The 12,248-nt window shown below is 43.2% G+C and overlaps 1 long non-coding RNA gene across 1 annotated transcript; it reads right to left on the bottom strand.

Moving 5' to 3' along the window:
• Positions 1-242: 242 nt before the first annotated feature.
• LOC126268201 (uncharacterized) lies at positions 243-976 on the bottom strand. Its single transcript, XR_007549112.1, has 3 exons — positions 875-976; positions 606-716; positions 243-428 (listed from the first exon to the last, which is right to left on the bottom strand). It is a non-coding gene; the product is annotated as an uncharacterized LOC126268201 (long non-coding RNA).
• Positions 977-12,248: the final 11,272 nt, after the last annotated feature.

Below are 12,248 nucleotides of genomic sequence, written 5' to 3'. Positions count from 1 at the left end.
GGAAGATCTGTACTTCCCACTTTCATATCAACAGCCTCAAAATGCATATTGTAGACTTTAGGCTATGTTACAGGTCAGTGTCACACCAAGATTGTGGAGAAAGGGGGGTGGGGGCGGCGTGTCACTCTCCAACTAGTGTTTACCAGTAAATAAGTGGCGGAAAATTACGGGTATAGGACGGCTTAAACATGTGGAAAATGAGATTTTCATTATTCACTCTCTGTATTTAACATTTATTATTCCTTTAAAATCGCATAACAACTTCAATAAAACACAGTTTAATCACTCATCTGCACACTTATTTCACAATTATGTCACTTTTAAACTGCAAATCCTCTAAGAGCTGTCTTGAATCTACACGAGTCTCTCAACAGCCTTGATGTGGATAGATACGTACAGCAACCAGTAATCAAGAGTCAGAACTGTGTCTGAAAATTCACAAGGTTTATTAAACAATTTTTGCGGTCACTAATTAGAAGCAATATAGTTGACAGAGTAGACTGCTAATATTTACTGTAATTAAGTTACTCAATGGGGTATATTTCACATTTGCAAGAACGATCTCACTGAAGTAATTAAGTCCATCGAAACACTTAGAAACTAACCTCTCGTCTGACGAATACGGTCTAAAGATGCAATGACATTTTCTCCAGATCTGTTGACAATGATATTTTGAGTTATCAATGTACTGAGTGATTGAAATGTAGTTCGGGTACCTGTGAACATAACAATATGTTAGAATTCATTTTCTAAACACGAACTATTACGCTACTGTTTGGCTACTTACATATTAATTACACTATTAATATTTTCACAGTTGTTTTTTTAATACATAATTAAAGCCAACGGAAGAACAAACGTAAAACTTACTTACCAATGACAGGTTTGTTGAGATGCAATTTCCTGTGTGGGCATATGTAACTTTTTCATACGGTAGTAAGTGGCAAAAATCGCAGGAGTCACAGAAATCGCAGGAGTCGCGGAAGTCGCAGTGGCGGAGGGATACACGACCTAAGTTCCTAACTGCAACTCTTAACTGCGACAAATCACAGTTAAGAATAACAGATACTGAAAAGTAGCATTCACAGAAATCACAGATATCGGAAAATCGCAGTTTAGCCCAAGGTTACTAAATAATAGCCATCACTAGTTTCCAGTCTTCCGTTGTGAGGGAACTATAGGGGATGGGGTGAGATCCCCTACGTGAGGGAGCTACAGGGGGTGGGGTGAGTGTCGCAGGGAGGTAGAGTGGAGGGCATCTTCCCTGGGATCTTCGCAGGTTTTCACGTTTACTCACGCGACCGGTCTACCCGACAGGAAGCCCCAGCTACACGCACGTTTCATTTCACTATAAATATCGCTGTTTCAAAACTTTCACTTGTCAGCAAACGCAATAAACCTATAATATCATTTTCATGTTTTGAGAACGCCTTATGCTTTAGCTTCCTGTTCCCATTCCATGCTTTTCTTTTTTCCTTTTTCTTTTTTTTTTTTTTTAAAAAGCGCCCGACACTACCCTAGAAACAAACAACAATATCGCCTAAATAAAATTACTTTAAGTCCGTAATTGTTCCGTGTAAAACAGAAATTTCCTCTTAGAAGATTAATTCTCTTCTGTTCCGCTGCTGCTCTCTGCTGGCAAATTCTCGCGTATGCTGTTTCGTCACATTTTTCATAGAGCAGGGCTTTGTCGTCTAGTAATGCATCATTAGGCAATTCACCCCCCCCCCCCCCCCCCAATTTAACATGTCAAAGAAAGAATAGTAATTTTAGAATCTTGTTTATAACATCTTAGAATATTCATTCGTAACTGCTTCCACTTACGCTATAAAACACGTCGGAGGAAGGAAGAAAAGAAAGCAAAACGTACGTTGGATTTAATTATGTGAGGACAAAGTACGGCCTGACAAAATCGCACACTCAGCTGAGAAGTTACTCCGAGACATCTAGCTCGCCGTCTTCTCCTTGAAAAACTGGCACTGAAAAGTTGAAGCTCTGCAGTGTGCATACATCAGGTGAGGCACGATGGATTCTCCAGGGTCACCTCCTAAGGACCACATCCGAGATGTGTCATTGCTACGGTTTTAAAATTAGTTATTTTGTATTGTACGACAGCTAAGATTTGGACGAGTAGTCTGCTCACAGCGTGCGTTTAAAGAAACTTGGGTGGGTAAAAATAGAAATTTAAAGGGACGGTGTCGTTGGAGGACCGTATACAATTTTCGTAAGGGTATAACTGAACAATAGTGCCTCGAATCTCTACGTTCAAATTTTGGTAGCCACCGTCAGAAAAGACTGTTTAGAATTGGTCTACAGAATTTCGTCGTGAGGGTCGACCAGAATCTGTTGTTCTTCCAAAAAGAACACTAGTGCTGTGAGCAGCATTATTGAAAAGAATCGGCACTTCACTCACCGGGTGATAGAGGCACCATTCCTTTGGAGCATCCGACTCTGCAGTACACCCGATGTTGCATGAACATTAAGCTGTAGAAAACATCTTTTCCTCGCGGATTCCGTACAAAGTAACCTCACTAAAAATAATGCTTAAAGTATTCGACTGGGAAGGTAGTCCAGTCTATGAAGGAAAATGGGGATAAAAATACGCGTAGTCACATATTTACGTACAGTGTAGAAGGGTTTGCTACTAAAACACCCTCACCGATGGGATGTGAGAGTTGTGGTTTTGGGGCTTTTAAAGATTACTATTTAATGCTTTCCTTAAATAATTCTAAAACCGCGGCTTCTAGCGAAAATGGTTCGCAGTAAGACATAGAAATACGTTAAATTTCCTACAGAAAAGACCATATTCATTTTTTCTCTATGACTATTAGTCCTAGAGAAACGACAAAAAAATCTCAGATTATTAAAAGTATGACATAAAATTAATGTTTATGTCTATAGGAAGTGCGGTGAACACAAGTATTACGTGTGTGTGCTGTCTAAGAGAGGTAGAGCCACAATAAGGGATAAATTGTGATCTTGTGATGTAACAGGGTCGACAGGTGTTAGGCAGGTGGGTTATACATGCGAGAGGAGAAGGTACCTCGTCGGATCGTATTCATGTATTCCCCCCCCCCCCCCCCCCTTCATAGGTCTGCAGACTGACGGTGGAGCAGGTGACGTGCTTTCCCACCGTGCCTACGTCGTTAGTCATAAGAAGCTGCTAAAAACTTACACCGGCCATCCACTGCGCGCTTTACGAGCCACTGGCGACGCAGTGCTCCAGACATGCCTGGCCGACTTTCATTTTCCGTAAAATGCATTAACACTACATGGAATGCAAATACGACGTACTAATAACACCAACTCAAGAAGCGCATACGGGCAGAATCTACGCAAATCTCTAACACTGTTCTACACCGCTAGACAGAGAAGTGATTCTGTAATTCTGTTCGGCAGCAGTAGTGTTCTTCTGGGAAAGGCACCTTCAGTACACCACCAGCTCCGCTCGACTTTCAGTCTACAATGATGATGATGATGATGATTAGTGTTTTAGGGTCATAATCATCATTGTAGACTGAAAGTTGAGCGGAGTTGGTGGTGTCTACAAGCAGACTATACTGTCCAGTTCTCCTATGTGAGCAGACAAAACACCCACCGTGAGTAAGTATTCATATAGTGGAGTCATTTTCAATTTATTAAATGAGTATTTATCTGCAGTGATTAAGGTGTAAGTAGGCTGTTTAGGTTTTCTTATTGGTAACGCCGCCGCCACGTAGCGCTCTGTATAAAAATCACTGGCTGTGCCGTGTGCAGTCTGTGACTGGTTTGCATTGTTGTCTGCCATTGTAGTGTTGGGCAGCGGCAGCTGGATGCTAACAGCGCGTAGCGTTGCGCAGTTGGAGGTGAGCCCCCAGCAGCGGTGGACGTGGGGAGAGAGATGGCGGAGTTTTGAAATTTGTAAGAATTGGTGTCATGAACTGCTATATATATTATGACTAGTGAGGTAAATACATTGTTTGTTCTCTATTAAAATCTTTCATTTGCTAACTATGCCTATCAGTAGTTAGTGCCTTCAGCAGTTTGAATCTTTTATTTAGCTGGCAGTAGTGGCGCTCGCTGTATTGCAGTAGCTTGAGTAACGAAGATTTTTGTGAGGTAAGTGATTTGTGAAACGTATAGGTTATTGTTAGTCAGGGCCATTCTTTCGTAGGAATTTTTGAAAGTCAGATTGCGTTGCGCTAAAAATATTGTGTGTCAGTTTAAACACAGTCGTGTATATAATTGTTCTAAGGGGACGTTTCATAGGGAGCTTTTATGGAAAATACGGCTCTGTAAACAGTGGCTGAAAAGTGCTTAATATCTAAATGTGACGTTGTTAGTGACTTATGTAGTGTTGGTGGGAAATGAATTGGATTGATAAATGTGGCATCTAGTTGTTGTCTATCAGTGACAGTGTACTGTAAAGTCGAGTAATTGTGTTGCAGTCACTTTGCGGTGAATTAATTAACGATTAGAAATGTAACTGCACCTTTCTCACCATTAATTGTGTTACTGGTAGACCACATAAATATTTTGCATTAAGGAATTGGTGGCACTTGTAGAGTGGGGCACCCACAGTCTATATTCCAGCATGTGTATGAATACATATGATGGAATGTGACTGATCGTATGCAAGTCTAGAACAGTACTCTTCTGCAGTGCATTCCTTGACTTATGGCGAAATATCTCAAGTTGGATAACACTTGGGTGTCCTACTTCTATTCCAGAGGGAGACAATGCAAATCTCTGGGCCTCTGCAGATGTTGGGAGAGCTGAGGCTGGGGTGATGTATTTGATACGCCTGTGGGACAGTGTTAGCGGAGGCAATGCAATAAACATTGTCGAATACATACTGTATAAATTACTCACCAATGGAAGAGAGTGAATTTCAGTATTTGCTCAGAAAAGTGGCTCCTAATAATACAGAATACTCACTTGAGTAATGCCCTATGTGCAGAAGAGAGGTTCACCATAACACTGACATTTTTTGCTATATGAAAGAGCTACTCTAACTTACTATATAGCTCTCGAATACCACAGTGCATATTAACTAAAACAGTTCCAGAAATGAGTGAAGTGATTCATAAAGCACTGAAGGAGGAATATCTGAACATAAAAATAAATGTTATAGTGCACTGTATGGGCATTAAGCACTGGCGCTAGGGTGTTCTACTTGCATCGCTGACATCGATACTCGGCTGTCTCGCTATCTTTAACTGCTCCCCCCGGCGGGTTTTCCTGGTGAACGTGTGACGGAAGAGTCTCCGGTCGGCGTTCATCGAGCCAACTTGTGTTGAAAACAAGCCGGCGTCCCTAACTTTGGTGCATGGACCTCGCCATACTCGCCGTCCTTGTCTTTTGTCGCGTCGGATGTACGGTGCTGACCATTGGGCGCCTTGGCGTGCAAAATTGTGGTGGGTTCGTCGTCTCACGCTGAACAGCTTCCCAGCTCGTGATTTGCAAGCTCCAGGGTATTCTGTGTTTAACTAAGAAGATTGTTGAAACTTATTGTGGCATGGGTAGCTACTGGAGATGCTTCTGAACTTTGGTTCCACAGTGGCCATTTTAACGAGGCTGATAATCCTCATTTCGTTTCTCATCATTTGTGGAGTGCGTGTTTTAAGTGGTTTTTATGCAAGTTTTAACTTGTTTTAGGACATATTGACCACTTGGCGACTGGTTGCCCTCGTGTACGCGCCCGGCAGCCGTACAGTTTATGGTTTAATCATTTGTCACGGCAGGATCTGGTATGTTTATTTAATGCTGAAAGTGCCTTAAGGGAACTGCAAGTGATCTCTAAATTTCCTGCTAATTTACCTGGGAGACGGATACTGTTGGAGTATTGCTCCACACGAATTTGGGGGCATGCTTATTATATATTCCAGTGTGACTGTGATTTGACCTAGTTTTCATTGCAATCTATTGGTGCTGCGGACCATTTGTTAATTCTGCTCGTTTCCTGGTGTCGGTGCCGTTATGGATTCTTGTCATGACCGCGCATTGTGAGGCCGGTCAGACTATGTACAAAGATACACCGCCTGCTTGTGAGCCTGTGCACAGGCCATGGGGAGTGAACGCTCATATTGCCTGCCGGCTGTGGCGTTATTGCTTCCAAATACTGCTGTGGGCCTTAACGCTGTTCTCTAAAGTTAAGTGAGGCCACTTTATTAATATTAGCGTTTCTGTAAGTTATTTTTCTGGTTATTACTAGCCATTCTTGTTCAACACTTATGTTAATCATTTGTGTATCTTTAACGAATGTGCAACTTGATATTTTTCCTGTGTACCAGTTTTGCGACCCTGGTTGGCCCACCTTGCATTTTTAGTATAAGCGTGTTTCACTGTGGACCTTTATGTGGGCAGTTCAGTTTGATTAAGTTTAAGAACTTTGCCTTTTTAATGAAGTTTTGGTATTATGTGGCTGTGTAACTTTGGGTTGGTTTGATTATTCACCGTGCCTAGTATGTGTGTTTTTGGTTGCGGGTGCAAAATATGATTCTTATTCGTGTTTATGTAATTCAATTACAGTGAAAATTTGTCTATTGCATCAGTAAGAGGCCAAATTTCCGTATTGAAGCTTATAATAAAGTCTGTTTTGAGTCAAATTAAAATTGTAAAACAATCACAAGCTTGTCCATCACCAGTGATCCCGGTCTTACTATTTTCTTTAAATAACTGTGGTGACATTGTAATTTTGATTTTCTAAAGAACTGAGTTGTACCACAGTACAAATGGTAGCAGAGTAATACCGGGGGCGAGGGGTCCTTTCTACCCTTCATGTTTGATGGTCGAGGCTTGTGATATGAGTGTTTGTTCATGTTAACTAAAACGTTTTGCTCTTTCAAGAAGTTGCCCAGCATGAGGGGACGTACCTGCCCTGGAATTTCGTATTTGTGCCGCGAGCACTTAATTTATGAGCTGCGCGTACGCGGTTTGTCCGTGGAGGGCAATGTTGACGAGTTAGCGGCGCAGCTCAGCGCGGCGGCCGATGCTTCATTCTCCATCCCTGTTGATTCCGCCGCGACTGTAGGTGAGTCGCTTCTACGCATTAAAACATTCCTCGTACACTCGAATTTTTACGATCTTCTCCAGTCACGCAGAGGCAAATTTGCCACGTCAAGCTCACCTAACCACAATAATTGTTCAATGCATTCGCTGAATGTCGATCTCAGTGACGCAATGCACCAACTTAGGAATCAGATTGCTTCTGAAGTTCGGGATTTGCAAGCTTCTGCCGTCGCGCTTGCTTTAGGTGAGGGAGGTTTGGAAGGCGAGCCCATTGTACCGAATAAGGACACAGGTGGGGGAGTACAGTGTAAAACTGGGTATTCTGACTGTTTTTTGAAATTGCCGAATCCTATTGTAAAATTGTTTGAAGGTATTTCAGAGTTACATATTGAAATCTTACATTATATTCAAGGATTGTTATGACTGTTAGTTCTGTTGAAAGTTCATGCTGATGCGTTGGGGGTGGAGCATGGCGTAATTCTGTCTCTGTTGTATCCGATGGCTCTGGGGTGTGTTGGTAAGATCTTAGTGGAGGACTTGTAGCATCAAGGAACATTCCAGAATGAGATTTTCACTCTGCATCGGAGTGTGCGCTGATATGAAACTTCCTGGCAGATTAAAACTGTGTGCCCGACCGAGACTCGAACTTGGGACCTTTGCCTTTTTCTTTCAGGAGTGCTAGTTCTGCAAGGTTCGCAGGAGAGCTTCTGTAAAGTTTGGAAGGTAGGAGACGAGATACTGGCAGATTTAAAGCTGCGAGGACAGGGTGTGAGTCGTGCTTCAGTAGTTCAGGTGATAGAGCACTTGCCCGTGAAAGACAAAGATCCCGAGTTCGAGTCTCGCTCAGGCACACAGTTTTAATCTGCCAGGAAGTTTCATCAAGGAACATTGGTTGAGCTCTGCCGAAAGATTTTGGGGAGGAAGCTCTCACATCAAACACGAGTGCAGTTGAAGCGTGATTTTTATTGGAGGGTACAAGCCGATGATGAGTCGCTAACCCAATATTCTGATCGAGTACGTATTGCAGTTGTTGCTCTTGACATGTCGTATAAGAGCTGGATAATATTGAACATCTTCTGGAAGGGATGTGCCCTCAAGATCGTTCGCATTTACCTTTTGCGCAGCGGCCGATTTCCTTGGCAAACTTTCAGCAGCTAGTTGATTATGTAGAAAAGCTCTCCTTGGTCGACGATCAACGGCCGCAACTCCCAGTTACACAACGTTGTGTTGGAATTCCCGATGGGTATCGAGAAATGGGAGCCTGTAGTCCACGTGGGTTGCGGTGTTATCGTTGTCAAGCTACCGATCATTTAGTACGGCAGTGTCCCCTGTCCAGGAACCCTAGACCGAACAGCTGACGCCAAAAGGGGGTTAGAGGCAACAGAGATCGTAACTGGCCTTTGAATTGTAAGGTAATTAAGGGTGCCAGTCGTTCTCCCTTGCCCTATGTTTGTGCTCGGATTGGAGATGAGCCGGTTTGTGCTTTAGTTGATTCCGGTAGTTTGGTATCTCTGATTGACCGGACGTGCTATCTAGAAATCTGGCATTTGTGTAAATTTTCATTACCGCTCCCTCCTGTGCAAAGATATCGGGTCGCTGCCGGCCGTGAGTTGCCTTTGCAGGGGGTGGTGCGTGGTTATTTGCACATTAATGGTTTTTCATGACCACAGAGCTTTATCAATGTGTGTAATTTGCAGACTCCCGTCATACTGGGATTTGATTTTGCGCAACGCACCGGGTTGGTGGTTGATTATGTGGCAGGGGTTTTCATTTTAAATTTGCTCCTGGTTCTGTCTTGTCGCTCTGTCCGTGCAATCAGTCAAGGGCACCAGTATCAGTTATTTCGGTAATGTACAGGGTCATATTTTCACCGAGCAAGTGCGCGGTTTGAGGGTGGTCCTAGAGCGCTATCCTGAAGTGTTGTCGAGCGGTTAGGCGAGACGAATCTGCTTGAGTACGAAATAATTTTGACTGATAGTGTTCCTGTGCGCCAGGTGCCGTATGGATTATCATCCCTGAACACGAGGATACTAAAGCAAAAAATTAATAAGATGCTCCAGGAAGGGGTAATTAGGCCACCCACCTCGCCGTATGCTGCCCCAGTTTGTTTGGTTCCGAAAGAACAGTCTAAACATTCATGGTGGTGTCTGTTTGTTCTATATCGTGTCTCCCTACCACTTTCGCCCAACGACGCTCTGAGCGTGTTTTTTAGGGAATTAACTAGTTTGAACCTGGGACCTGTTGCTGGTAAGGAGACGCCAGACCACATGTGACATGTAGAATTCAGAAGAGTTCAGTGAGACTAGCGATGATATAACCAAATACTTAATGATCTCAGCGTCAGCTCCACTGCACTCCCTGTAAAAGAATCTTAATAGTAACTAAATTTAGTGGAAAGGGTTCAAGGCTTTCCTGTTTTTAGTTAGCTGGTAAAATAACGTCGAAAAAGCAGTTAAATTTACCATTGGAAGTTTTATTCTACTCACAAAACATCATTTATAAATTGCACTATTGATAAAAGGAAATGTTTTAATACAGGATGGTAAAAACCAACTGCGTTCAACAAAAATGTGAACGAATATTCCCTGAATGGGTTTCCAAGTTCTACAATCGATCGAAGGATGACCTATGCCATATCACATCTATAATCTAGGTTTAATTTAAGTTTCACAAAAGAGAAAACTATCAAAATGGTCTACAATGACCCTCAATTATCTTTAATTACTTATCTAACTTGTCGTAAATTACAGTGGCTGATGTGGCTTCTCAATAACTATATAAAAGAAAAATCATAGCGTTTCAGATCTGTTCTTCAAGTGGCAAATGTGAACACCATGAGTTTTAATTAACGATCGACACTAGTATTACGCAAAAAGGGGGTGTAACAGATGAGTCTTCTGCAGTTCTGAGTGAAGCCTTATGCGCTCAAAAATGCGGCATCGCATGCGTTCATTACCTTGTCGGTGTTTAGGCAGCGTCAGGGCGACGGCGGCCGGCGCACCAGCCATCCAGCTCGCCGTCTCGGAACTAACTTTCCTAACTTCTCCTTACTACAATTTTACCGAAGTAGATTTAAAAAAGCTATCTGGCTGTGTTTTCGTCTGACCAATCAGGGTCTCAATGTTAACCTTAAGCTCCGCCTACAAAGATTCTGTCTATCCAATGAGAAACGTTATACTTTTCGTGGTGGGGCAATGTTTTTAAAGTTTGCAACGTGACAGAGACGCTAAAAAGTCTCACGCTAAAACCTGCAGCTGGTGTGGTCCTTTTAGCGTTATCGTAAGATCTATATTGTTCTTCTGGAGGGCTCTATCTTTTAACATGGGCTGGGGGATGGTCCTTGACGTACCTGAGACGCGAAAACGTCTCACGCTAAAACGTGCGGGTGGTAGTCCTACAGGTAGGCTGGCGGCGTGGGTGTCCAGACCGTCCCTTCTCGTAGGGCCTTCTAGCTTAACACGGTTCTGCTCTCGGCTTCTGTTCTCGTTTCTCCCCTCGGAACTGCGTCTGCCTCACGGTGGGAAGGTACGACATGCATTTAGGCATTCTTGTGTTAGTCTGTGGTATTCCATTTGCTCAGTCGTCACTTGTATTACTTTGGTTAATTTAATGTCACGATTTATTCGGAGATATGTGACATACTAGTAGATTTGCTTATTATGTTAGGGTTTTCATGGAAGGTGTTGGATTTACCTGACACCTTACAACAGGGTAAAGATTTTCGGGTTGTCATTGACTATCGTCATCTTAATAAGAAGGTGGTCCTGGAGTCGGTGCCACTGCCTGACTTGCACAATTGTTTTACCTGGTTTTTCTGGCACAACCATCTTCACCATCCTTGATTTAAATCAGTCGTATTACCTGATTCCTTTGTTGGAAGTGTCAAGACCGGTCACAGCGTTTTCCACCGACTGTAACCTTTTTGAATCCAACCGGTTGGACAAAGACAGAAAAATGTCGGCTGGATGAAAAAAATTCGTATAGTCCCAAATCTTTGAGCAACGGTAGTTAGTTGGGGTGAGGGGGACTTTACAGATAACTTTCTATGTTCTTCTTGAATAACTCGGAAACGCGACTTGTAGTGAAAATGGTTCGCAGTAGAGAATTAAACCGCATTAAATAACCTACAAGAAAGAACCCATTCATGTATTCTCTAGCATTAATAGCTTCTGCGTTGGAGGAGATGAAAAAATCGCAGGTTAATAAAGACATACACTACCGTCCATTAAAACTGTTACACCAAGAAGAAATGCAGAAGATAAATGGGTATTCATTGGACAAATATATTATACTAGAACTGACATGTGAATACATTTTCGGGCAATTTGAGTGAATAGATCCTGAGAAATCACTACCCAGAACAACCGACTCTGGCCGTAATAACGGCCTTGATACGCCTGTGCATTAAGTCAAACAGAGCTTGGATGGCGTGTACAGGTATAGCTGTCCATGCAGCTTCAACACGATACCACAGTTCATCAAGAGTAGTGACTGGCGTATTGTGACGAGCCAGTTGCTCAGCCACCATTGACCAGACGTTTTCAGTTGACGAGAGATCTGAAGAATGTGCTGGCCAGGGCAGCAGTCAAACATTTTCTGTATCCAGAAAGGACCTGCAACATGCGGTCGTCCATTATCCTGCTGAAATGTAGGATTTCTCAGGGATCGAATGAAGGGTAGAGACACGGGTCGTAACATATCTGAAATGTAACGTCCACTGTTCAAAGTGCCGTCAATGCGGACAAGAGGTGATCGAGACGTGTAACCAATGGCACCCCATACTATCACGCCGATGACGAATACACGTTTCCAATGTGCGTTCACCACGATGACGCCAAACACTGATGCGACCATCATGATGCTGTAAACAGAACCTGGATTCATTCGAAAAAATGACGTTTTTCGTTTCGTGCACCCAGGTTCGTCGTTGAGTACACCATCGCAGGCGCTCCTGTCTGTGATGCAGCGGCAAGGGTAATCGCAGACATGATCTCCGAGCTGATAGTCCATGCTGCTGCTAACGTCGTCGAACTATTCGTGCAGATGGTTGTTGTCTTGAAAACGTCCCTATCTGTTGACTCAGGGATCGAGACGTGGCTGCACAATCCGTTACAGCCATGCAGATAAGATGCCTGTCATCTCGAGTACTAGTGATATGAGGCCATTGGGATCCAGCACCGCGTTCCGTATTACCCCCATGAACCCACCGATTCCATATTCTGATAACAGTCATTAGATCTCGACCAACGCGAGCAGCA

Source organism: Schistocerca gregaria, chromosome 4, assembly GCF_023897955.1.
Source record: "Schistocerca gregaria isolate iqSchGreg1 chromosome 4, iqSchGreg1.2, whole genome shotgun sequence".
In the NCBI taxonomy this organism is placed as follows: domain Eukaryota; kingdom Metazoa; phylum Arthropoda; class Insecta; order Orthoptera; family Acrididae; genus Schistocerca; species Schistocerca gregaria.
Note: the sequence above shows the minus strand (reverse complement) of the source record. Positions and strands in the feature narration are given on the sequence as shown.